The following is a 25,905-nucleotide window of genomic DNA, read 5'->3' on the forward strand; positions in this document are numbered from 1 at the left end:
TAAATAACCGGCTATGTAGTGTATATATAACAGATATAATAGATTGGGGGGAATCAATTGGTCTGTCTTCTGCAATTAGAGAAAAGGACAAAGTGCAAACAAACTAAGTTGTCCAATAGGGGAAAAAGTAAATGTATCCAAATACTTTCTGAAGAAGATCACTAGGGTGTAGAGTTTCAATATAATTTACTAAAATACAGTACTCATTAATCTCAGAAAATGACATATTGGGTGTTGATATTTAACTTTTAGCAGCCCACTATATAATATCAGAGTTTAGGCAGGGTACCACATGTCCTTTTCACATCAGGTTTTAACCACAAGTCCCAGAGTTCTGTTTGACCAGCTGCACACAATCAATACATGGCACTTAAAAGAGATTTTAAACAGTGTTTTTGATTTTTTTTTTTAAATGATTTTATTATATAATTTATAACCTGTAATTACAACCCTGAAATTATAATTCCACAAATCTATATTTATGAATGTTGACAATAAAAGGTGAAAGAATTTATAGTGTATTTTGTTCTGAAGAGAAAAATCTATTAATGAGGGTGGGTGGGTTCCCAGGTGAGTTGTACTATCTAAAGGAGCAGGTAGGAATCGTACCAAATCTGCCCATTACAATACATTAGCCTGCTATTGTATAAATATGAGTACTAACTGCTACTTTTTATGTAAATATTAGTTTACAGGTTGGCCCAGCAGATGTGAGTGATCACCAACAACAGGTGGTCACTTGTTTATCCATTTACAGGTGAGAAAGTATTCGTAAAATACATTGGTCAACACAAATAACCTGTAAAATACACTGTTCAAATATTGTTGTTATCCCACACACGCCGGACTGGAGGACTCTAATTAGAGACTGGACGCTGGTCAGTACCTAACAGATATACCGGAGATTGTTTCCTTTACCTAACACCTAAGTCCATTAGAGTCACCAATAACACCGACTCTCACCTGTTACAAACATTTCTTTGAAGTGGACAAGGCAGGTGAGAATTGGTGATAATAATAAAATCCCCGACTGTTCATTATCTCAGTTTTTACAATGTAGGGTAATTAGGTCGAGAGGCACACGATAAAAACGTAAAAAGAGGACCGGAGGGGCACGCGTGAAATTGGCGTGTAAGTATATGGATGGGCAGTGTGACGACACCTGTTCCAGCTGAAACATCAATCAGTCGTCTACCTACTCCCGCACGCGACCACATCTCGACTCGACCAATACCAGGGTCGCAGCTGATTGTCACCTGCCGCTGTCACACTTCACTGCACACACATAATAACACTTATTAAATTATCAATACAAGGGTAAGTTTCACTGTACATAATCAAAGCCTAGTCTATTGACGACATAAAAAACCTCAGTCGAGGGCAATTTTCACGGTATTTTATTTGATTGATATTAGCTGTACTATCAGTTCCAGAGAACATGTGTTGTAACCAAAATAACCTAGGTATCCAAGCGTGCTACTTTACATACAGTTGGCGATCCACCAGGTGCAGATCTGATAAGCTTTAAAACAATAATATAACCGTTACAGTATTTACCTGTATAAAACAATCATACACCTGAAGGACAGGTGAAAATCTCACAGGTATGTCAGGCGTTTTAGTGAAACTTATTACATGGCTAATTAATCATTATTATCATTACAAATATGCAAGTTATCATATCATCTGGGGTGAAAGTGTGATAATATTTACCAATTGACTTTATTCATATTATTTCTGGAAATTGAAAGGAAAAGGAAAATTGTTACAAAAGTTTCTCCCATATCATTATGATACTTCAAAGATAAACTATGCAGCATTAAGGATACATTTTAAGCAATAAATAAAATTTAAGTATGTTTAATATTAATGCAACATTAAAGTTTATCATACCTTTCTAGTATTCATTAACAACTATCTCTCTACGTGTATATATGTAAGAGAAATTCATATACATATATTAAAAGGGTTTTTACAACATTAATTTAACAATGTAACACACATTCTAATAATAAGATGGTACATGATCCATAACATTACAATAAAACCATTGTTTGAATGAATAAGCAGCGTAAGAAGCCTAAGATTATGACAGGGAATAGTAACATGGTAGGGTTTTCAGAAGTTAGAGAGTTGGGAGTAGAGGGAAAAAAGGGAAGTTGGCAGGAAGCCCATTGAGTGCATTTTCTACTCATAAGGACCGATAGTAAGACTGTCTTGTACTAATCTAAGTAATTTCTTAGAGACTCCAGTTACCATGGCATCCAATCCAAACCAGCATCACATACAAACAATCAAGTTTTATGATTTCGATAAAACCAAATTTTCTTGTCGAAACTGCAACATTAAAAACACATCAGGGCACTTTCCTCCACCCTTAAGCCTGAGATCTCCATAAAAAGGCCATAAGAATTTGATAATAACCTTTGAATTATGTTCAATCTACTTGTTCTAGTAAACAACAGCCAGCGTAAATGCAACTTATTCACCAGCACTTGAGTTCAATTGACCTCAGTCATTTACAGAAATATGACTTTGAATGTTATCTAAACTTATCAGAGCCTCTTCAGATTGCCTGCTTAAGTATTTTATAGCCTTTTACACTTGAAATGCTCCACTTTCTCCAAGAGAGCAGTAGTCATTCTAGTGCATGGGCGGCTGTAATAATAACATTGGTCAGTATCAAATCTGACCAGTGGTCAGTCTCTACCCCTTTGATCTCTGGACAGGACAGAATTGATTTTCTGGGTGAAGAGGGGGGACATGGCCAGGTCACTGTCTCCCCAGGTCAGAGAGGTCACGGGAGGGTTACTAAGGTCAGGTCACCATGCCACAGTCCATGTGGTGGTAAAGCTGTGAAATTAGCCCAGATAACAGGTTGGTATTTCTGGTTATAGGATTGGCGACAATAAATACTGGCTGTGAATGATTACAGGCGTTAAACTAAAATTCTGCTGACTTTACAGAAATATTTAAAGGTGTATCGCCCTAATCTTAGGAGGCAGACATTAGAATGGAATTGTGTGAGAAGCACAGGAAATGTCTGTAGAACGGAAAAGGCCCCACCTAATATATGAAATCAAAATGGGACAAGACTTCTGGGAATGGACAGGACAGGACATGTATATGGTAAAACTATATGCCCCCCCACCATCAGGGAAACAAGTGCTTTATATTGAGCTGAGGTCTGATATGAAAGAAATAGTAAAACTTGCTACACAAAGTCTAGTCACCTCATACAATCATACAATGGATGTTGCAACAGGCATAAATCTAATATCTTTGCAGAGAAGTGAAAATTTAAGAGTGGAAAATGTACCAGAAATGAGAAGCTGAAATATTTTTGTTTTATACAAAATGCTTAATTTGTGGGAAGAGATTAGGAAGTATACCAAGATTAGGAGGAGTTGGGTAGTATTGAAGAGGAATAGATAGGATACTAACTTAAAAATTTATCTTAAAATGAAGCGAAAGTTTACGGTCCTTAGAGGGTAATTCTACAAACATCTAAAGCTCCATTTACAATATGGATATCAAAATGCCACTTGACACATCTGCCGGTAGCACATGCAGAAGAGCATGCATCCTTATGTAAATGTTTATGTGCTCATAAAAACGTGGAGCAATGTGTACATCCTCATGTAACATGCAGTCCGAACATCTGTTTTCTACCCCGACATGCAGCTACATTTATATCAGGTACAACATTACACATGTATCTGACCTTGAATTATGACCTAACACATGTTTATGACCTTGGAATACGACCCGACACATGTCTGTCTATGGGGACCATGGGCCCACATCATCAAACCCAGTTAAACAGAAGTCCTTGGGGAAATGAAAAATACTTAATATTATCTCGTTCTCATTGTCAAATGATTGAAAATACAATTAACTATATTGTTTCAAAACAGCATGGATAATTTAATTTTATCCAAGCTTAAATGAACGATTACCCTGGTAACAGTCTGCATGACCTTGTGACCTATATAAATAATTACTCTCTGACCTTATCATCTATTGATTTCACTTGATGAGTTACGAGACCGGATAAGTATGAAGAGGTCAAGGTCACACAGATCCAACATATCGATTCTGACCTTGTCAACGGCATCTCAGAGCTAAATTGATTTCCTATGTTGACTAGAATGACCTTGTTATCACTTACTTATGATATAAGAGATTTGCAGACTTCTAACACGCTATAACATGATCATAATCATCCCGTCAATCATTGATTAATTCAAACAAATTCAGTATGAATGGTAGAAAATCATGCTAATAGTAACATCTATCTCAAAACTCCCACGATAATCTTCTTATTGTCATTATCAGTTGAGGAGCTATTAACATTATTCTTTCTTCAATAAATAAAAGATGAGAAACCATTATTAGGATTACAATTATAGATCAGCTACTTAATGAAATTTTGTCATCTTTATCTTAATTACACAGCTTATTTCTTAATTCTTATCTGGCCTCATCAGAAAAAAATATTAGATTTACTTCACTAAATATTAAGTTAAAATGTCAAAAGGTACTTTGTTATCAAAGTCTTTATCCAATTGAATTTTCGAGATTGAAATTGTCTAGAAAGAAGTCTCCATCTGTCTAGAAGCTGTGGATGGGTGAGGACACAAGTAGCTTAGGTAAACATTGGTGGGCCTTCCTAGGAAACTAGGGGGCAGCTGGTGGATTCTGGAGAGTGTCAGGGAGCTAAGGGTGACTCTAGTTCAAGTGGTAGGGAGATGTGAAAGTAGGGGGATGCTGGGTTGTGACAATTTAATGGGAAAGAAGGAAGGAATGACAGTCTAGTGGTAATGAGAAAGGAGGGGGGACTGTGACACCTTAAAGAAACCAAAAGAGGAGGGTAATCTGTGGCAGTCTAGGGTAGAGAGATACAAATAATGTAATAGAGGAATATTTATCCTTTATAGACTATCAGAGGAATATTTATCCTTCTTAGACTGTCAAAGGTCTTTAATGGAGATTGGAGGGGTTTAATCCTTTTTGGAGGGTGGGGTACCCATAGGGGTTGGAATATAAGGGGGAGGAGGCTGAAACAGTGTAGTTGGTGGTTAGACAGTAGGGATGGGGGGGAGGAGGGGGGTAGGTTAGAAGGACAGGTTAGGTGGTGGGACAATTAAGGGGGAGGGGATGGGGTCTGGGGGGGGGGGGAAGTGAGGAGGACAGGTTAAATGGTGAGACAATTAAGGGGGAGGGGGCCTGGGTGAGGAGTACAAGTTAGGTGATGAGACTATTAAGGGGGAGGGGGCTGAGACAGTGTAGTGGCAGTTGGACAGTATGGGGGGAAGTGAGGAGGACAGGTTAGTTGATGAGACAATTAAGGCGGAGGGGGCTGAGACAATGTAGTGGTGAGACAGTAGGGATGGGGGGGGAGTGAGGAATACAGGTTGAGTGGTGAGACAATTGAGGGGGGGGGGGGGCTGAGACAGTGTAGTGGTGGTTAGACAGAATTGTGGGGGTTGAGGAAGACAGGTTAGGTGGTGAGACAATTAAGGGGGGGGGGGGGGGGTGGTGGGGGTGCTGAGGAATACAGGTTACTGTGATGAGAAAATTAAGGGGGAGGGGGCTGAGACAGTGTAGTGGCAGTTGGACAGCATGGGGGGGAAGTGAGGAGGACAGGTTAGGTGATGAGACAATTAAGGGGGAGGGGGCCTGGGTGAGGAGTACAGGTTAGGTGATGAGACAATTAAGGGGGAGGGGGCTGAGACAGTGTACTGGTGAGACAGTAGGGATGGGGGGGAGTGAGGAATACAGGTTGAGTGGTGAGACAATTGAGGGGGGGGGGGGGGCTGAGACAGTGTAGTGGTGGTTAGACAGAATTGTGGGGGGTTGAGGAAGACAGGTTAGGTGTTGAGACAATTAAGGGGGAGGGGGCCTGGGTGAGGAGTACAGGTTAGGTGATGAGACAATTAAGGGGGAGGGGGCTGAGACAGTGTACTGGTGAGACAGTAGGGAGGGGGGGGGGAGTGAGGAATACAGGTTGAGTGGTGAGACAATTGAGGGGGGTGGAGGGGGGTGGGGGGGCTGAGACAGTGTAGTGGTGGTTAGAGAGAATTGTGGGGGTTGAGGAAGACAGGTTAGGTGTTGAGACAATTAAGGGGAAGGGAGGGGGGCTGAGGAATACAGGTTACTGTGATGAGAAAATTAAGGGGGAGGGGGCTGAGACAGTGTAGTGGTGGATAGACAAAATTGGGTTGGAGGGGGTGGGGGGTGGGGGGTTAGGAGTACAGGTTGGGTGGTGAGACAGTAGGGATGGGGGGGGGAGGACAGATTAGAAGTGAGACAATTAAGGGGGAGGGGGCTAAGACAGTGTAGTGGTGGTAAGACGGTAGGGATGGAAAGGGGGGATAATGGGGTAGGGAGACAAGAGGGATTGATCCTAATAGGGGCAGTGTGACTGTCAAGGCAATTCTGACAACCAGAGGAGGGAGAGAGATAGCTTTACAATCATTCGTTAATCCCCTCAGGGAAGCTGAATAAAACTTTCCTGAGTCATCAATGTGAACAAGAATTCAGTAACATCGGTAAAATACAGAAGCAAGGCAAAATGTTTGTCCAGCCAGCCATGTTATTTATTCTGCAAATATTTAGAAAGAAAAGATACCAGCCAAGCATGACTTCAATTACATGACACAATCGTAATTAGCTGAATATTTCACTCTATCACTTCATATCCTGAATCATATTTATTCCCGATGACAAATTTTCTGATCATAAATGTATTTATACGCTTCATATCCCATCTAGCAAAGCATGATCATATCCTGTCAATGCAGAATTTCTAGGTACGCCATAATTGATCCAATTGAAAAAAAAAAGGATGATAATTATATCTGATTATGTTAGCAGATCTAAACCCACAACTCTTACTCATCAACCTCGATCTCTATAAAAAGATACAGGAATGTGTCTCCCTTTAAATATATAAAACACATGACTCAATATCTAATTTACATTAAATATCTGGTGACATTAGACGTCAGGCACCAACCTTATTAATACTATAGCTGACTACGTAGTATAAATTACTTGAAATTTTGAAAGAAAAACGCTTCTGTCACTATATGAAATCTGGATGGAACCGAAAAAAACGGACATGGTTTAACATTTTTTTAGCAAGGGTTACCACCAATACTAATGACAATTGCAGAGTCTGTAGGTTTATTTATAAGGAACATTTAAATATTTAGATGCTTAACTTTCATGTAAAGGTAGGTGATTCAGGTTAAGGTACATTTCTAGATATTTATCCCGTCGTATTGGTGCCTCAGAAAAACAGACAGCAACGTCTGAAAATAATCATCTGTACATGAACACATCTGAATCATTCAGACTTGGTAACCTGATAAATGATGTTTGATGAACAACAAATAATAAATCGTGACACACTGATGAGCCATGCTCTCACAATAGTTACACTTTCATACAACTCGGTCCATATTGGAAATCAGGAGAATAGAAAAGTGGGAAGGTACACAATCAGCTAATGCCAATGTTTTGAGAGCTTGAACATGATTTCAGAGCTACAGCATTGATTCAGAGTTGAGCTGAGAGGTATGTCACTGACTGCAATATGATTTGAGAACTATGACACCATTACAAGTACATGTTTACAGACAATTTGAGAGCTATGAATCTGATTCAGAGTAGATTTGAGAACTACAACACCATTACAGATAATTTTCCTGAGCTGTAACACCGTTATACAGAGGTTACAAGAGTATCTTGGTAAGTTCTGTCCCTGAGTGACCATCATCGGACTCTGCCAGAAGACTAAGAGTACTAACGACCTGTCTGTTTGTCACCCTTACAGCCACAGTAGACCAGCATTGGTGTAATTTGATGGGGCTTTGGATATGTCAGGCACTCAATTGTAGAATCAATTATATGTGATTTAAAAAGGATTGCTGACTCAGACCTGACTTGTTGGTGGCCAAGACTTTATAGTGTAGAAAGTATTACCCTCCCGACTACCAACATCTATGTCCCTACATCTAGGGTATAAAGGACAGCCGGGCAGAATAAATACAGAGTAGACGTTTGTCTGCCGGGCGACAATAGTCCAACTTCTTACATATAACACGCGCGGCGCGACATCAAGGCATAGCTGACAAACACGTTATAATGACTGTGTACCGTTACTACAAAAGGCAGCGATCATGTTTCATTTGTCAACACTTTTCACCTTTAGATCTCTGAGGTCCACCTGCCGGAGTGACCTGCCCCTACCAGACTTGATACACCAACTGCCAGATGAACACATTCATTAGATTTGTTCCCATGGCCCAGTTACACTCATATGCTACTACAAAATTCCACTGCAAGGTCAAGCTGACCTTTAACCTTATGGACAGGTCTGACTCTGGAAATCACAAATCACCCAAACAAATCCAATGCAATCACATGCAGTATTAGATACCACTAGTGCAATGGTAATTATCAAGAATTAATCCTACAAATAGCAAACGCCTTTCAGGCGACCTTGATCCCTTATAAGAACATAATTTTCTACCACAAACAGTGACAGGTTGCTGGCATTAAACCTATAAAGTAAAGGATACTCAAAGTAAATGTTTTAACTACACCCACAATACCTATAAATATTATCTGATTACCCTGGCCTGTCCTCAGGTTCTTTGCTCTGATAAATATAACTATCAAGTGTAATCTTTTATGATCAATAAGAAAATGAACGACACTCACATCTGGCTCATAAGTATTAGATTTTCTGATTTTGATTTAAGACAAATCTTTCTGGTGGTAGTGGGGGAGGGCTGATTTTGTTATAACCTTTGTAGCGGAAAATAGGTAGGAAAGCACAAGCCACTACTTAAACATGAAGGCTATACACAAAAGTACTTTAGAACTACTACACAAGACAAGTGTTATACATATGTAGGCTTATGTCCTTCCAGCATAATAAATCTACTCACTTTACAGACAATATTGCACCTAATATAATTTGGGTCATGCATGGTTCATAGTCATATTTCCACTCAAAGAAATAGATGCTACAAAACTTATGCTGCTACTTTTTAACATTCTGTCAATATAAAAGAACAAAAGAGATACCATGTAGCTGAAAGGGTTACTATAGAGCATCCATTTAGAATATTGGTGTCTGATGTTTCGTCTGGGTCTAGATGTTGCTTTTTCTTTTTCTGCCACATAAGGTACAGACCTAAAGACTAAATACCAAATGAAAAGAATTTAGGATTTGGGGATTTGACGAATGAGAGAGGAATCAAGTTAAACAAGACTGGACCTACACTTTAACCCCTGAAGACACATTTAGGCTCTTCTAAATCAAAGAACAGACTAGTCCATCATGACATTTCATGGGTGAATGAGTGAAAGCCTCAAATAATTATGTTTATCCAGATACCCAAGGATTCTCATGTTATGGTCATGTTATTTTGTTTTCCTTTCCTTGTAACTAAAGATAAGAGGAGAACAGTAGCAGTAAGAAGGAACTTGAACCTGGAACCTCCCCACATGTACCAGATATCTACTGGTCGAGCTACCTGGTCACTGATGATCGACCCAGTCTAATCCCACCACAGATATATACATATGAAGACCAGAACCAACAGACAGGAATACTACAAGGCCTACAGTACCTATGGCCATAATTACAATTATTCTATACCAAATCAAACTAGATCGAGGACTGGCGACAATGATTTGGATGTAGACCTAAAAGTACATAGTTTGGAACTTTCTGAAGGACAGGAAGAAATCACCGCAATTCATTCGATCAAAGGGAGATAATCAAATTAATGGTGTCTGAGAGACATAGATTGGTGTCCCTGTCATCGTAATTTGGCCACAGTTAGGTTGCCATGACTAGGTTTATGCTACCTTAGTGCTCAGCAAAAATCTCAAAACGTAAATCTAAATGATTGTGATAATCCCTTGTTGGTCACTCAAAGCATAAATGCTGCCTTATAAGTTGATGATTTCTCCCCATTTTACATTTGGCCGGCTTCTTTGGGTTCTAAGTTACCGAACCTTAGGGTAATAATGAAAATTTTGTTTTATTTATGCCTCATCCTTTAGACTGGATAGAATCCACTTAGGACTGGAATAAGGTTCCTTAATGTGAGCTAATTCTGAGGTAATCAATTTTAAATATATCACAGATATCTCCGCGGTATACCTACCACTCAGACACAAAGAAAGTGGAAGGTTTATGAAGGTAAAAAATATTCCCTAACATTTGTTTCTGGGCATGTCTAAAAAGATTTCCTGTTTTATCTTTTTAAAATTAATGGTCAAGAACCCTGTAACCAATTGTACGATTGAGAATGTACCAGTCGTCTTTTTAAATGTTTTAAAGAAAATTCTAACCCAAATAACGGTAATTATGTACTAACGACCGATAAAGAGATCCAAATCCTGCTAACATAAGGACAAGAGAAGATACATACACTGCTATAACTAACATTGGAGAGATCTTTATCAAGCTTACTTTATCACTGGGGATCTCAACCAATGTTAACTAGAAGTTTAGAGAAGTTTAGGAGATTTCACACAGCTAATTAGAGTAAATAAGATCTTTAGGCATTTCAACTAGAGAAAATCATACCTTAACCATGCTAACTAGGAGTTTAAAAGATCTTACACAGCTAATTAGAGAAAAATAAGATCTTAAGGCATCCCAACTAGAGAAAATAAAATGTTTACCTTGCTAACTAGGAGTTTAGGAGATCTTATTAAAACAACTAAGATGCTAACTAGATTACAAGAATTCAGGCTAGGAAATCTGAACTCTTATAAAGACTATAGGAGATCCTACTCAGTACTATACTCATGTAATTCAGACCAGGGAATCTGAACTCTATAATTGTATTTCAGCTAATTAGAGCATACAAGATCCTAACTCAATTTATCTTATCCATATTGAAATAAGAAATCCTTGAGCCTTTCACTGGATTTAACTTTAGGCCAAGCCATCCAAAAAGGAGTGTACTTTGGATCATAAATCTGCTAATTGCAGTGACAAGCTCCCCTTATAACCCTCTCATTTACTTGTGATGCCAATTGTAACCATTAACACTGAATTGCCAATGTATTGTGCTATAAGCTGGAAGAGTTGATCCTTTATTGGCAGTTATTGTGTGCTGACCAGCAGGAACTATAGGGAGCCTATTGTGGCCAGAGCTGACCAGTGACAGTTACAGGTGGTCAGTCTTCACTCTGTCCCAGCTGACTAATTGATTTGAAATTTTAATGACAGTAAAAGGTGTATCACCAAGGCTGGCCATAAACTTTCACTGGTTATTATCACCTGGACACTGTGACCCGGCCAGGTAAAGGTCACAGGCTTGGAATAGGGCGAGCCAATGATTTCTATGCTGCTTGGTACATTGGCGTAGTTCAGGGGATGGGGAGGAGATATTGGGTGTGCATGTAAGGGGAGATGGGATGGTTGCAGAGGGGTGTGATCAGGTAAAGGTCAAAAGGTTGAGGAACAGGGCAAGCCAATGATTTCTATGTTTTTTGGTTAAAGTATTAATGATAACTATGCGCAGATCAAGGGATTGGGAGGTGTTGGGTGCAGCTCAAAGGACAGGACAAGCCAATTGTTTCTATGCTGCTTGGTATAAAACTATTAATGATTCAACTTGGTAGTAGATTGGTAGGAGGATAAGGGAAGCTGAGTGCAAAGGGGCAAGGTATAGTTCAAAAAGGTCACAGGCCAAACCAACAATCAATATGTTACTTTGTAAGAAAGTACCTTTATAATATGTATGGAGTAGGGTGGGGATTCAGGTGTGGTATATATATTAGTTGGGCAGGTAAAGGTCATAGCTGGACCAATCATTGCTACATTTGCAGGGTTGAAGGGGTTTACATACCTTTTTGTTCTATTGAAAGGTGCAGCAGCATAACAAATTGGCTTGAGAACCATTTTGTTTAATATACAGGTATAAAATTCCATTCTTAGATCAATTGTAAGTTCTCCACACCATAAGACTTCTGTTTACACACTTGGGTATCATCTTCAACACCAGTGGTGCACGCGTCTCCGAATCTGCATCACAGCAAACAAATCAATAATTACAAGTCGTGTAAGTCAGTGTTCTCTTTATTACATAAATTTTGTCATTTGTCTTCTGTTTCACAAACATCTTGTATCCAAAGTCAATTTGTTATTTTTTAAATCAATAATACTAAAAAATATAATCATTAGTATCCATTTTTATCTTAGCAACTCTACTAACAGAAGTTCTTCACATTGAAAAAAGCCTAGAATATACTTTTACACAGTTTTTTTTATGAGATCTGAAATCATTTGAAATAAAATGGATGCAGTTTATGTAACGTTTGTAAAAAATGCATGTTCCTAGGCTACTTTTGAATATAAAAATAATATATGAAAAAATATAAAAGGTAAACAATATTGACAGAAATTCAACAAAATTTTGTTTAGAGACAAACATTAGTTGGTATATTTTGACAGTATTGGTGGTCTAGTCGTTTTGTTTATGTAAAGGTTACTGTGTTTCACTCTGAACTCTAACCTTTAAAACCTCTATAGATCACACACACATAAAAGTAAGCCATTTTTATCTACAACCTAAAGGTAGAACTTTTATTGTGCTTCCTGTTTTAATGTGCAGGGTAAGTAGCAGCCATCTGTATAGACGACATATGCCGCATCCCTTCGAGGATAATCTTTTTATTCAAATACCACCAGTTTCAAAATATCAACGACTGTGTAAAACCAATGTGGCGTGCCACAAAATGCACCCTAGATAGTCAAACCAATAAAAAGCGATTTTTAACTGTACCTTTCATCTAAATATCTATCATATTTCAGTGGATGTTGAATTTTAATGTCACTCATACATTTGAAGACCCGTACCTATAAAGGGGACAAGGAAACTTCAGGATTTACATAGTATTTGGAATGGAGCTTTGGATCTATTAACCTATAAGCTTCATAAATAACGGCCAAAGTACGACTAAAAACAGATTTAACATTAAGGTAGTACTTCTCACCAAGGGAGACAACTCCAAAACAAATCACCATTGCATGTATGAGTTACATGAACAATTGATTTAAAGTAAATTTTCAAGACAGTATGATGACCTTCAGGAGAAAATTCGAACACAAATCACGGATAAAACTGTAAAGTTTTATTGCAATGTACAACTTAAAGTGTGCAGTTTAAGGCAGTATGTATTCTTAAGGGAGAAAATACTAACACAAATCATCAAATAACTTTTAAAGCTACATTACATTATAATGGTTACGATAGTATGAATCGCTAAGGGAGACAACCCAAACATAAATTGCCAGTATTGCAAATCACAGATAAAATGTTTTATATCATAAATTCAGAAAAGCATTTTACTTAAGGAAACATTCAGCGCACTGAGCTGTTCCTCTTTGAAAATCTTTTATAGGCCTTCCGTATTGGTTGGAGATAAAGGAAGTCTGAAAGCCCTAAAAGAGGTCGAAAAAAATCACTGAATGCATAGGAAGAAATAGAACACATATATTCACAAAAACTCTTAGAGGAAAACAGTTAGAGCCTCCATTTACTTGACATAATGATAAAGGTGGTATGAAGATTGAATCAATAGTTTGGTGAGATCCAGTGGGAAAACTCCAGGTCACTGTGACCTAACAGTACTGATACAGGGTACACAACATATCTCATACCTCCTTCAAGCTACTCAAATAGGGATCTTTACAGGAAGATACTAGGGGGCTTTCAGGAGTATGTAGCTATATAGGAAAGGGACTCTTCATAGACAGTGCAGTCTTCATTGGTCTGTAAGATTCTAAGGGTTTTCAAATAGGGGACATAATGATTTACAAGGGTCTGATCTTAAGGTCATATATGGGTCTTCATATTGATTTTAAATGGTCTGTAGGATGTTTAGCGGTTATATTAAATATCCTAGGATTCTTAAGGATTAGCGTCTATAGAATCATCTAGGGTTTAGCAGTGTCTGTAAGTTTCATTGGGGTCTAAAGGGTCTGTAGAATATGTAGGGTCTAAGGGTCTCCAAGATGGCTATAAAGGTCTATAAGTATCAGTATAATTCTTTGAGGTCTATAATGATTTACTACACTCAAAGTCTACAGGTACATGTAAAAGTCTACAGGTACATGTAAAAGTCTGCAAGAAATTTGATAAATAGGAGCATGTAACAGTATGTTGGGATCCTTAGGGGCTCTTTGTGTGTTGAGTTATCTTATAGGGGTAAGTAGGGATCAATCTTTATTGTATATAGTGTGCTATATAACTGTAACAGGAAGTCCCTGGTGTCCATTATCAGAATCAATATACCGACCACCATAAGTATAGAAAAGCTGACCACTATTTCAAATGAGATCACAGCTTAACATTCTTATTCACATTTTTATTTTAACCTTACAAATAGCTGACATTTGTTTTTTCTTTTTAAAACATTTTTAATAGGAATAGATAATTGGTTCCCTTATATCTTTCTTTAAATATAATTACTCCCTAAGGATTTCCAAGTCTTCTTTTACAAATGTTCTCTTCATTTCATTTTCTGTGTCATATTCGAACCACAAAATGATTTTTCATAGAATACTACAGTTTCTTCACATAGGCCTAGGTTTGGTGAAGCCAGAGTTTAACTGCTATGGCCTAGAAAGGCTTGGTAGGGAATACCCAGCGTCCTTGACCTTGCTTTAACTCAGGTAATTTGTTGAGTGGACCACTAGGACATCCCTGGGATAAAAGCCCAAATCGCCTTCTACCCTTACTGAACCTTAACTGTTGTCTTATTTACTTAGTGACAGGGAATTTCTCTATTTCCGGTGTCAAGCACCAACTGTCACACACAAAGCAAGAGCTAAACAGTTGGAGTAAATTTTACATAAGAACATTGATACAAAAAGTTTCTATTTTTTGTCCCCCTGGGGTGACAGGATAAAAAAACATTATCGGCCTTAAGGTACAGTGATCCTAGGTGGCATATCCTTCACCGGGTAGGTACCCCGATATAATTATGATGGAACCTGATTTAGCAATACTCCTCAGAAAACTAACATATCAAGTTCTGGACAGAGACACATAGGGGAATTGATAGTCATGGTACATTTGTAATGTACATGAACAGGGAAAAATACACATTCCTGTCAAAGTGTCCACACCAGGAATCAAACCAAGGTCTCAAGAGAGAAAATCCCCATGGCTCTACCGACTGCCCCAATCTCTTTTACATCTATACATCATATGTGTAACTCTACTTACCCACATATATATCTAACTTCTTTATGATTTAAAATATGAGATGTTGTAGATGATAAAATTGGGGGAATAGGGATTATATATACATATGAATAACACTAGGTATAACTGTATATGAAATTACTGCGAAACATCTTCATAGACGGAATTCCACTTCTTTTTCAACATCACAATATTAATTCTGAACTCCGTCCACATTGGCCATTTTTTTGTCATTCCATCACATACGATAGTATGAATCGCTAAGGGTCCAAACAACCCAAACATAAATTGCCAGTATTGCAAAATCACAGATAAAATGTTTTATATCATAAATTCAGAAAAGCATTTTACTTAAGGAAACATTCAGCGCACTGAGCTGTTCCTCTTTGAAAATCTTTTATAGGCCTTCCGTATTGGTTGGAGATAAAGGAAGTCTGAAAGCCCTAAAAGAGGTCGAAAAAAATCACTGAATGCATAGGAAGAAATAGAACACATATATTCACAAAAACTCTTAGAGGAAAACAGTTAGAGCCTCCATTTACTTGACATAATGATAAAGGTGGTATGAAGATTGAATCAATAGTTTGGTGAGATCCAGTGGGAAAACTCCAGGTCACTGTGACCTAACAGTACTGATACAGGGTACACAACATATCTCATACCTCCTTCAAGCTACTCAAATAGGGATCTTTACAGGAAGATACTAGGGGGCTTTCAGGAGTATGTAGCTATATAGGAAAGGGACTCTTCATAGACAGTGCAGTCTTCATTGGTCTGTAAGATTCTAAGGGTTTTCAAATAGGGGACATAATGATTTACAAGGGTCTGATCTTAAGGTCATATATGGGTCTTCATATTGATTTTAAATGGTCTGTAGGATGTTTAGCGGTTATATTAAATATCCTAGGATTCTTAAGGATTAGCGTCTATAGAATCATCTAGGGTTTAGCAGTGTCTGTAAGTTTCATTGGGGTCTAAAGGGTCTGTAGAATATGTAGGGTCTAAGGGTCTCCAAGATGGCTATAAAGGTCTATAAGTATCAGTATAATTCTTTGAGGTCTATAATGATTTACTACACTCAAAGTCTACAGGTACATGTAAAAGTCTACAGGTACATGTAAAAGTCTGCAAGAAATTTGATAAATAGGAGCATGTAACAGTATGTTGGGATCCTTAGGGGTCTCTTTGTGTGTCGAGCTATCTTATATGGGTAAGTAGGGATCAATCTTTATTGTATAGTGTGCTATATAACTGTAACAGGAAGTCCCTGGTGTCCATTATCAGAATCAATATACCGACCACCATAAGTATAGAAAAGCTGACCACTATTTCAAATGAGATCACAGCTTAACATTCTTATTCACATTTTTATTTTAACCTTACAAATAGCTGACATTTGTTTTTTCTTTTTAAAACATTTTTAATAGGAATAGATAATTGGTTCCCTTATATCTTTCTTTAAATATAATTACTCCCTAAGGATTTCCAAGTCTTCTTTTACAAATGTTCTCTTCATTTCATTTTCTGTGTCATATTCGAACCACAAAATGATTTTTCATAGAATACTTCAGTTTCTTCACATAGGCCTAGGTTTGGTGAAGCCAGAGTTTAACTGCTATGGCCTAGAAAGGCTTGGTAGGGAATACCCAGCGTCCTTGACCTTGCCTAACTCAGGTATTTGTTGAGGACCTAGGACATCCCTGGATTAAAGCCAATCGCCTTCTACCCTTACTGACTTAACTGTTGTCATATTTACTTAGTGAAGAATTTCTCTATTTCCGTGTCAAGCACCAACTGTCACAACAAAGCAAGAGCTAAAAAGTTGAGTAAATTTACATAAGACATTGATACAAAAGTTTCTATTTTTTGTCCCCCGGGGTGACAGGATAAAAACAATATCGGCCTTAAGGACAGTGATCCTGGTGGCATATCCTCACCGGGTAGGTACCCCGATATAATTATGAGGAACCTGATTTAGCACTCCTCAGAAAACAAATATCAAGTTCAGGACAGAGACACAAGGGAATGATATCATGGTACATTTGTAATGTACATGAACAGGGAAAAATACACATTCCTGTCAAAGTGTCCACACCAGGAATCAAACCAAGGTCTCAAGAGAGAAAATCCCCATGGCTCTACCGACTGCCCCAATCTCTTTTACATCTATACATCATATGTGTAACTCTACTTACCCACATATATATCTAACTTCTTTATGATTTAAAATATGAGATGTTGTAGATGATAAAATTGGGGGAATAGGGATTATATATACATATGAATAACACTAGGTATAACTGTATATGAAATTACTGTGAAACATCTTCATAGACGGAATTCCACTTCTTTTTCAACATCACAATATTAATTCTGAACTCCGTCCACATTGGCCATTTTTTTGTCATTCCATCACATGATCCGCTGCCCTTGAAACAAAGTATTTCATTGGCTTGTCCAAATATACATTAACTTGGAATTATGTCGCACAATAAAGTGAACGAAATTAATGATAAAATATTATGGCATTGAAAAGAGTTCTTCAATGAACATAACAGTTATAAATGTTACCTAGATCTCCAAGAGTGACAGAAGGACCATTAAAACCATTTACATGTACATTGATATCTGTCGACTGTGAGTTCAATGTTTCTGCTGGCTATAATGAAAGGAAACTTTGCCATACATTACAACACCAGATATAGAGAGGAATATACAAACGTGACCCTGAAGATGTCGTTTGGGACAATCACTCAAAGATCCAAATCTACTTCAAATTTATTTTTTATATTCAATGGTTAAGATGATTTATTGCCGACTTAATGATCTATAACAAAGAGTAAGGTCTGGGAGATCATTTGGGAAGAGGTGAACCTAAGGACTTGTTATGTCTCCTTAGGTGATAGGAATCACAAATACACATCAGTACTTTGCTGAGCTTAAGTCCTGCTATATCGCCTGGGAAACTACAGAGGATAAAACAGCCATAACCTTCTTAAAGGGGAGTAACTCTCCCAACATCACAGGCATACTTTTTAGTGTTGAGATGGAAATCTTGATAAGTTATGAACATGACAGCGTATGAAATAGGTTAATTTCAATTCTAAACAGGCAACAAATAACACCAGATGTTTCTGATAGCGGGGCTGGTTAAAGATACACCAACAAAAGCCCATTTTTATAAATATCAAATTCTTTCTGAAAACGGAAAAACTTGCCAAGTGAAGTAAGTAATAGGATTGAACGGTGCCATTATAGCCCCATTGTGAATTAAGTCGTGGACTGTATCACCTCCAATCCGGCTTTCATCTCCTCCAGATTTTATAATTATATTTCCAATAGGAGATCCGGAGCACACGAGTGGGCTCCCACTTAAATAGGCTTGTTTGATAAGACAGGAAATGAAATGTGGTCAGCGAGTGTCGGAGAAAGGCGATATTTTACCTTTAACTTACCTGTGCAAACTTTTGACACTCGCCAGACGGACAAGGGGACACTATACAGTAAATAGTCTTTAGATTACCAACCAATTTTGTGAGATGAGTGCTAAACGTTTTGTGTAATGGACACAAACTTTCAGGGTACCGACAGATGGCCAGCACAAATATTGGCACAATCACTGAGAAAACACTGTAGCTCTCCACTAAACACCTCACTGAGAAAACACTGTAGCTCTCCACTAAACACCTGCTCCCCTACCCTTGTAATACACAATCTACATTTTATATTGTAAACCAATAAGGTATCAGGTGTCAGTTCTAATAAAACAATATATTTTAATATTTAATCACATGCCGGGTGTCAGATCTTTAAAATATGTAAGATAAAAGTTTAAGGGAGTCAGGTAACGATTTTACTGCCATATTGCAATGTGTCACAATGTTTATGGTCAAATGCCTGCGAAACACAGCCTTATTAAAATTTCAGTAAGAAAGGAATATGTAATATCATTGACAAAAATTTGTAACAGAAGTATGAAATTCTAGTCTAGTAATGTGCAATATTTAAATAGTTAATTTAAGTAACAGTTGAATTGAAAAGGTGAAAGAAAAATTGCTGAACTTACAGAAATTTTGAATCGCTCTTTAATAAATTAAGATTATGTAAGCTTATAATAGCTGATGGATAGCCCAATGTTGGCACATGGCATCCATTGTCATAAGTTTGAAGTCCCTTTTTGTCTAAACAAAATGTCAAAATTTTTCTATAAAAATCCATGTATAAGGTTTCTTGATTTAAAAATGTTAACAATGAAATGCTTAAATAAAATTGTAATTTGGTTTGAGGACAATTTGCATGCCATGCACTGTTGAATACATGTTTCTTCATAAAAGTTAAACTTTTGTCTTTTTTGTAGTGCCATCTCACTGAAGCATACTAATAAAAGCAGAGGAGGCAGTGTCACAAGAGAAAATAATCATTAAGCAAAAAGAGATAAAAAATATCCTAAATTTAGTTGCCTTCTATCATCATGCAATGAAGAGAGTAGGTAACAATTTCTTATGCCCTACCTGTAAGGCAGGTTAAACTACCCACAAAAATGTATAGTAATTATTCTTGAATCATTCAGGTAGTAAGAAATCAGATTTAATGAAAAAAACCCTGACTTACTCATGGTGAAAAATCTGATTGGCCTTAAGTTCAGTTTTATTTATTCTAATAATGAGGTTTAGAAACCGACTGTGATTTTTTAACCTAATGATATTCTGTACCCCATAGACAGTTATAGACGTAATAGTCTGTGTACCCTGGTGTTGTAGTCCCAGCAGGAATTTTATTAATATGATGTAATCTGCCATAAAAAATATGTTCCAAGTTTCATTCACAGTTAAAATGATATGACAAAACACATTTTTTTCCTCCACAAAAAAATTCAAATATTTTCGCAAAAGAAAACTCCACTTGAGTTAATTAGAAGCGGGATAAAACTCAATAAGAGGAAAAATTACTGAAATTGAATTTTGATGCGGCTGTTGCTTAAGAAGTGCAGTGTGGCATAGACATGAAAGTCTGTGTCGGGCGTAAGTAGGTCGGCCTCCCCTTTGGAATGAAATTTCCATTATCCATTGAAATGATGTCTCTAGATTCCACCAGGATTACATGGAGGCCCCAAAAGTACCAAGGGGAGCACAACTCTAGTTAATATTCGTCAGTTCTGAAAGTCATACTAGTATGTCGGGGAGAAGACGAGACACATTCACGTAAACTCAATCTGAAATGGTCTGGTAAAGAGATCTGTAGAGAATGGGTATCTGTGTCAGGTCGTCGGAGAGGCGTCAACAGCTGACAGGAAAGATGATCGGAAAATCATTGCAAAATTCCGGTAGTGATAAGTGTCGGAAGCCAATCCATGATTTTTATAGGATATGATATTCACTAGAGGGCTACGAGGTATCTCCAGATACATTGTATTGATAACACATCTCTTCAGTCTTCACCATCACTTCAGTTCCTCAAAATTATTTCAGGTTAAGAAAAATAAATCTACTAAGATTTTTCACCAATTAGGTAAAGTACACAAAAAATACTGGATAAAGAAGAGCGAAAGCCATATTATTACATGCTGCCCCTTAGATTGTTGATAAAAATAGTTTTGGCAGGTAGATCAGTAATGAATTAGAAAGAGCTCTAATTAGGCAGGTTCAAGGAGATAGCTAAGGCAAAGGGCAAAGTTCAAAGTGGTCATATAGGTAATAATAACTGAATACAGGTCAGGTATGACAGGTAATAGAAACATGGTGTTATTTTTATTAATATAATCAAAGACATCTTAGACAGGTAACAATAATAAGGTCAGATTACACAGGTAAAAGAGATAGTGATATCAAAGACTGATAGATTTAGGTCAGATTAGACAATAACAAATTAGTCAGATTAAACAGTAGGTATTCAGGTAGAATAAAAATTAAGATAACTTATATTTGGCAGGTGGAATGATTGTTTTCAGAATTAAACTGATGAAAAATGTACTAGGATCAGAATGTCAGGTAATAAGTGACATTGCTAATTAACTCATTCACCCCTTCAATTTGATAATGACTTGTTCCAAACATAGGTTTAGAAGGGTTCAAATGTATCTTTAGGGATGAATGAGTTAAGATCAGCAAAAAGATCAGATAAGAAATGATAATATTGACATCAGTGAAGACAGGTAAAATGAATGTCAAACTTAGATGAGACAGGTAAGACCAATATGTAGGAGGAAGGTATAAGGTTAGACAAAAAGAACCAGATTACACAGGTAAAGTGTAAGTGTAAAGGTCACAATAGACAGGTGACAGAGTGCTGGGCGATCAGGTAAGACAGGTATTAACGAGGTTTGTGACAAGTTCACACAATACGTCCAGTGATGCTCGGCATGGGAAGGTACTAAAATCTAGGCAGTTAAAACTTTTCCCACATTAATAATTAAGAGGATGTGTTGTTGGAATAAAGTGACAACCAACATCTTATTAACCTGCCGCCGTAGTTAGCGGCCAGATCAAACGTCAATAATTCATCTCGCCTGCTGCAGCTGGGAAAATATCACTGTTATACCACTTAATGGCCTAGTGTCATACAGTATGCAGACTTCAAAACAACTCACACAGAAAATAATGAAATTTCAAAGTGAATTTCAAAACAGAGAAACTAATTGGGTCAACTGAGTTTTTTTCCTCTCTCCTTAATTCTTGACAGTTCCAGAGAGAGAAAAGTACTGTTTGAACTGAAGGATTGTTGACTGGAAAGGATGGAACATTCGAAAATTAAAAGAAATAATGTCTGAACGAAGGAATGAGTTAAGTATTATAACCAATTTGAGCACAAAACTATGAGTTTCTCAAAGGGATGCATATATGGGTAGGGGTGCTGGATTGAGCACAAACTACTGACCAAGTCAAACTGAAGTAAAAGGAAAGTTTTTCTGTGTACAAATATGTACAATTTGATCAAATAAACTATGAAATAAATGTTCTTGATATAGCTCATAAATGATTTGCATAAGTAGACTAATATAATGCGAAGAGAATTTGATTGGGCTAATATTGATGATATGATTGCTTAAAATAATAAAAATGAAATCGCTAGAACAGTTACAGTTTCCATATGCTTTTTCTTTTTCCATCCTTATTTTATCTATTCATCTTCTTTCGGGGGTTGAGATGAAGTGGTTTGTTAAAACTGGTTAAAAGCTTAAGTTTGCACTTTAAAAGAGTACCATTTATGGGCCAACTAAAGTCTGATATGAAAACAGTTGTGTTAAAACAGGAAACAAACATCTACTCTTAGAGAGTGGATATCAGGAGGCTTTTGAAATGAAAGAATCCACAAATTCTAGTCACATTTCAATAAAATAAAAGATTTTGCTGAATTCCCATTGATTTCTCTTCAATTCCTACTAAAGAATTGGATGTTACCATTATTAGATACGTCTTTATGGGATTTTAATATGCAATTCAGATTAAATAAATGTTTTAAAGCATGGAAATCCCAAAAATCAATACAAACCATTTATTTAGCTAAGAGTTGTTCGTGGAATCTACCACCTTGCCTTTGGTTAATGTAATCCCAAAGCTTGGGGTACTGCCTACAGAAGGCTGCTGGTACTGCAGAATTGCTAAATGAATTTGTAGAAAACCTGACAGGACTTTGAAATGAGACTTTGAGCTGGTATCTAGGTCACTGAAAGAAGCCTAGCATCTGTCAGTGCTATTGATCGGAAGGGGACAGGAAAGACTTGTGATGGGTGTTATGGGGCCGGGTAGCAGATTCCTCTTTCGGCTTAATCAGTCCCATTTAGGCTTTTATCCGTTGTACAATGCTTGTGACAGAATCTATTAGGATAGTTGTGAGGGCTGCTAGGGGCTTTCTGCTCCTCCTAATGCAGCACATATCTTTTTAAAGGTCACTTCCTGTCAATCCGTGGTCAAGGTCGCTTTTCCCCAGTCTACATGTCTCCATATATATGTTAAAAGGTCAAGGTTATCTGTGATTTATAAATGTGTAGCTCTAGTCGAACACAACAAATATAGATTTCACTTCATTAATTACATGGCCTTCTTAAGCCTGCAACTCCAGTAAATAACAGATTTAAACTCTAATCTACTCCAAAACATCTATGCCAAGATAGAAGGTCTAGTGATTCATTAGTTGTAAACAAATGTACATCATGCTATTGCAACTTATGTTAGTTCAGACTTTTTCTCATACTTTTGACATGATTGTAGTCCTTAGGAGAGGAAGACAGAGCAAGAGGTAGCTTTCTCTGAAGGCTGACCACCTTGACCAGATATCTGGCTGTAGCCTTTCCCTATAACTTTGTGATTTTTGGTTAAGAGGTAGCTTTGTCTGAAGGCTGACCACCTTGACCAGATATCTGGCTGTAGCCTTTCCCTATAACTTTGTGATTTTTGGTTAAGAGGTAGCTTTGTCTGAAGGCTGACCACCTTGACCAGATATCTGGCTGTAGCCTTTCCCTATAACTTTGTGATTTTTGGTTAAGAGGTAGCTTTCTCTGAAGGCTGACCACCTTGACCAGATATCTGGCTGTAGCCTTTCCCTATAACTTTGTGATTTTTGGTTAAGAGGTAGCTTTCTCTGAAGGCTGACCACCTTGACCAGATATCGGGCTGTAGCCTTTCCCTATAACTTTGTGATCTTTGGTAGCTTTGTCTGAAGGCTGACCACCTTGACCAGATATCTGGCTGTAGCCTTTCCCTATAACTTTGTGATTTTTGGTTAAGAGGTAGCTTTGTCTGAAGGCTGACCACCTTGACCAGATATCTGGCTGTAGCCTTTCCCTATAACTTTGTGATTTTTGGTTAAGAGGTAGCTTTGTCTGAAGGCTGACCACCTTGACCAGATATCTGGCTGTAGCCTTTCCCTATAACTTTGTGATTTTTGGTTAAGAGGTAGCTTTGTCTGAAGGCTGACCACCTTGACCAGATATCTGGCTGTAGCCTTTCCCTATAACTTTGTGATTTTTGGTTAAGAGGTAGCTTTGTCTGAAGGCTGACCACCTTGACCAGATATCTGGCTGTAGCCTTTCCCTATAACTTTGTGATTTTTGGTTAAGAGGTAGCTTTGTCTGAAGGCTGACCACCTTGACCAGATATCTGGCTGTAGCCTTTCCCTATAACTTGTGATTTTCGGTTAAGAGGTAGCTTTGTCTGAAGGCTGACCACCTTGACCAGATATCTGGCTGTAGCCTTTCCCTATAACTTTGTGATTTTTGGTTAAGAGGTAGCTTTGTCTGAAGGCTGACCACCTTGACCAGATATCTGGCTGTAGCCTTTCCCTATAACTTTGTGATTTTTGGTTAAGAGGTAGCTTTGTCTGAAGGCTGACCACCTTGACCAGATATCTGGCTGTAGCCTTTCCCTATAACTTTGTGATTTTTGGTAAGGTTGGGGTTAATATCCTCTTTTTCAGATTACAAAACGCTGCAATGATCTAGTTCATAACAGTAACTCATCATTTATATCAAAATAAAGTTCATTCTCAGCTTTTGTTGTCTCTGTGAGATACCATGCTCTGAAGTAACATGACTTTGTTTGCATTTTTATTTCCACAAATAAGCCCTGCCTTATTCTGCATCCTGCGAACTAATCAAGTTCTATTGAAAACTTAGTCAAGTTTACCGTTTTAACAATGTAACCGGAATGTTACACACAAAAATATAGACCACTGTCTCCAATATTTCTGATGAACCTTCAAACAATTTTATTTTCTACCGAGTCGACAATACACCCTAACAATTTTTTTCAAGCATCAATTAAAAAGAGGATTTGTTAAAAGTAAATCAATTATGCGGTGTAATTGTATAGAACCGAAGGTGTACATCAATCACGTTAGTCATCACAACACTGTACTAATACACTTACCGTTTTTTTGTCAATACACAAACCTCAACAGATGGCTACTAAAACCAATTTTCATTTATCAGGAACAAAAGACGTATTTGCCTGGGGCCACGATTGGAGCCAGCCCGGCGATTATACTCTTCTGATTGACAACACTGTCATCTGTTCAACCTTTTAAGTTCATACAGCACACACAAAAATATCTTTCTACTTTTTTCATTTGCGAGAAGTTTCTTTTTATCAAAAATCACCTGCTATTTCATTGATTAAATTCAACACATGCCAGATTTTTTTCATTGTGAACACAACTCATCGTTTTTCCGACACTTTTTCTGTTGTATAATATATTGTGATAATTCTGTACAGCAGCCCCAGTTCTTATCGCTTCTACCAACAGAAGATCGGTTCTCAAGTGTTTTCTCAGGTATTGACATCAAACAAGCTAACGAGACTGTCGGCTAATGAGACGGATCTAGGTATTGGTACGGATATGGTACTAATACTTGGGTCCTGTTTGTCCTCCAGCATCACGGTTTACCTGTATTCATCCAAACTTTTTATTCTTAAATGAATGGTACGTTTTTTGTGTCCAAGGGCCAAAGGCCGACAGTTCAGTATCGTTATTGTAATGTTTCCTTTCTCAGATTTCCAATATGGCAGAATGAAATGTTAAATAAGGATTTCTTCATCAAATAGAAAAGTAGGTGCGGTAAAGAAATGACATTGATTTTGCAATTCAATTTGTGAAAATTGTTCTATTGATGAGATTTAATGATGATGACCTCAAAGCTATGAATAATATCAAACTC

At 37.5% G+C, this 25,905-nt stretch overlaps 1 long non-coding RNA gene across 9 annotated transcripts in view; it reads right to left on the bottom strand.

Annotated features, from left to right (window-relative positions):
* LOC138325210 (uncharacterized) overlaps window positions 1-25,905 on the bottom strand; it is a 147,789-nt gene that overhangs the window by 74,521 nt on the left and 47,363 nt on the right. For all 9 annotated transcript variants that reach the window (XR_011208738.1, XR_011208741.1, XR_011208740.1 and 6 more), the window contains one exon: window positions 11,892-12,067. This is a non-coding gene — a long non-coding RNA (uncharacterized lncRNA). The remainder of the gene's footprint in view (window positions 1-11,891; window positions 12,068-25,905) is intronic.

Source organism: Argopecten irradians, chromosome 6, assembly GCF_041381155.1.
Source record: "Argopecten irradians isolate NY chromosome 6, Ai_NY, whole genome shotgun sequence".
NCBI lineage: Eukaryota > Metazoa > Mollusca > Bivalvia > Pectinida > Pectinidae > Argopecten > Argopecten irradians.